A 3,436-nucleotide genomic window follows, 5' to 3' on the forward strand; every position below is an offset into this window, starting at 1 on the left:
TCCAAGGTTTCAGATATACAGCAAGTACCCATACATATATATTGTAACAAATTTGACTTTTGTCATACTCAATAAGTGTATTATTTTGTCATGAGCTTTTCAGGGTGAATTAGAATGACCAGTTGCCTCAGAAAGGAGCCTTGAGGTACGTGTGAATGAATTGGATCTTTGTCAGTTTGAATAGTACCATATACAATATGTAGTCATGTACAATGCAGATACTACCTCTAAACCTTCCATACATATCAGGCCATTAAAAGCTTTTGAGGGAACAAGGATGCTATGTTTTTCATTACGCATGTGAATCACTTCAGGCTGCCCTTGGAAATCAATTCAACTCAAACAAGAGTAGCTGCATTTATTGAGTGTACTGTAATTGAACTGTATATTATCGTCATTCCTTAAGCCACCCACATTATACCTTACATTTTAAGATTATCATTACACATCTGCATAGAGGAATAGTGAAAATGTGACAGATTTCATAAAAAAAATCGTACGCATACAATAAATGGCAAATGATCATATTGCAGACACCAGCTCTCTTTTTTAAGTTGGATTTTTAGGCTATATGTGTTGAAAAAGTCGTTTACATACAGTTTAACCAAGACTCACAAAGTCTCAGTCTATTATTACTTGCACTAAACTAATAAAGATCTATTTTGCCAGTTCACTGTTTGGACTGTTGCATTAATCATTTATTACATAAAAATGCACATATCTGTTGAACATTCAGGGTTGCAAACTAATTATAATTTGTGAGAGCAAGAGAACTCTTATTTGTTGGATCCCCTTGGTCTCTTTTTTTATCATCCATACCCCAAACATGTCATTTTAATTAGCATATTGTTAAATCTTTATATAGAAAGGAATAGCCACAGATTCATATAGGGGGGGATGGGAACTTTTTTTATCCTGTTGAAATACAAGGTTTCAAATCCCTGCACGTTTCTGTTGTGCTCTCATCCCATGCTGAGTTCCTGTAAATTCCCCGTGGTCTGCGCATCACTTCTTATTTATGTTGTTACAAGACCCACTTTCACATTTCATTCAGCTTTTGGGGTGTTTGTTGTAATGACTTGTGCCAGCAATACAGAGCTGCAGTGGATCAATAATTGAGTTCCACAGTATATGTAAAGTCATCGCTCTTCAATGGAAAGAATGCCAACTTGTTTTAACTGCACCAACTTGAATATTCTTTTCTTACAGCTATAATTTGACGGCTTGTTAAAACCTTCTTCAAATAGAGAAATTACCTATGTTTTAGATTCCATGACATGCTGACTCATTAGATGATCGTCCCCCACCAGGTTCGTCACGCTCGTGTCCTGAAAAGCAGAGAGAGACAGACCGTAAACAACAAAGGTATAGTACCTCTACGAGCACTCACCTCACTTTGCAAATAAGTCAGTCACCAAATTGCTTCCTATGAAACTTTAATGACTGTCTGTGACTGACTGAGTCCTGAATAATAGAGCAAAGGAAGGACCTGCTTTTTTGCAGTATAATGAATCCCACTGAAACAGGGAGCAGGGACGTCTAACTACTAAAACAATTAGGACAAAGAGAGACTTTAAACAGTGCTGAAGCAGCTTGTATTTACTCTGACCCTGACTTTTAAACTTTAATTACTCTGCAAGTTACACAGACATAGCAATCCAGCAGCAGGTAGATATTTCGGAGACAGAGGACTGGTCCCAGAACATCTGGCTTTTTATCCCCTATATATGACTCTAAGGAGAAAAGAAAATGCTACATATACTTTTATTTGTCCTTTGAGGAACAAGGGGCTGTATATAGGTTTAGCTTTGATCACATTATCTGAAATCTGCATCTCTGCTCAGGAAGCTGAACTGAAGTCAGAGCACTGAAGAGACTCTTGAAACCTTGATGATTCATATTCTGTTTTATTCTGGGAACCTTTTTTCTTAGGATGTATTAAATGCATATTTTCTCTTTAGAAATATTCCATATCCTGAAACACAGAGGTGATAGAAGAATACAAAGGACATTAATGATTGATAGCTGAATGAACAAACCATTAAAACACTTAGCTTTCAGAGGTTAAACCAGAACTCTTCAGTCTTTACTGCAGGAAGATTTTACAGAATTTTCAAGACAGGCAGTCTTCACATGTCTTGCTGCCTTTTCAGATATTGGTCTCATGCATAAAAAATAAACACTTCTGCAGGGAGTTCTATGAGGATCAGTCGGTAATGCATTATAGAAATGATGGTAATGGGTTTCTACACTTAAATCAGAGTCAAACAACCAGACAATAATTGAGGGTTTCCTGCTAAGTCATCAGGCCCATGCACCAAAGATATAAATGTTCCTCATTTGCAACTCCTTTCATTTAATTTTTTTATTGTATATTTCCTCAAGTCCACAGCAAAACGGTTTCTGAAACTTTCAACAGGGAGAAACTAAAGACAAGATACAACCACGTACCTTTGCTATTTTGGTGCAACCTTTGTTGTCACGTGCATTTTCATGTACTGCATTAAGGGCATATATTTACTCTCTGTGCACATCTGAAAAAAGACACACTGTACAGTAAAAACACAATTCGATGCAACTTTATTCCAAAAGAGCTTGAGAAAATCTGTTCTGCAAGACTAATCGAAAGTGTTGGTAGTTTTGGTTCCTGGATAAACCTTTTAAGTTTACATATTAACTTGATATTAAGTAGATGTAAGGTTTATTTGGGAGGGAAGTCTAAGTTTATTTTTTATTTTTGATAAGAAATGTTCTTGTTATAATTTTCCGTTCAGTAACATATGCAACTACAAAATAAAAAGTTTATGTTTCAATCCCTTTCTTTTGTTGTCTTTTTGGTGGGCAAAAGATTATGCAAAATTACTGAATTACAGAGTTCCACTTTTCTTGCTGCAATGATGGTACATTGGCCAAGAAAGAACCCACAATACTGGAGTGGATCAAGGATTGTTGTTTTTTTACTTACTTTAACATTCACCAATTTCCCCCTGAATAATTGATGGATCTCCAGGATAAACATCGGCCTTGGTGGAGGTATGTACTCTACAGAGTGCCATTCTAGTTTATTTTGTGTTTACTTTCTGTTACACTCTAGCTTTTTATTGGTGACTGGATTCAAAAAGCTGTCTGGCTGTACTATGCTGTTTGCTTTTTATGTGAGAATAAAAAATGTAATTAACCCCTGAGATTGAGCGAATGAGAGACATGTATTTGCATGAGCGACACACATACACCCACCACACACACACTGGCAGTCTGACAGTGGTTACCATGGGTACTCTGGCCAATTCAATGTACCTTGTCTTATAGAAGCACAATATAAAAATTCCAAAGGTTAAAGTCATTACATAATATACACATAAGAAGGAAAAGTTTTTTGTGGATTACTGCAATGTCATCCCCCCCCTCTCAAGGCAAAGGCCACTGACTTTTATTG

The sequence above is a fragment of the Pleuronectes platessa genome, chromosome 4 (assembly GCF_947347685.1).
Source record: "Pleuronectes platessa chromosome 4, fPlePla1.1, whole genome shotgun sequence".
In the NCBI taxonomy this organism is placed as follows: Eukaryota; Metazoa; Chordata; class Actinopteri; order Pleuronectiformes; family Pleuronectidae; genus Pleuronectes; species Pleuronectes platessa.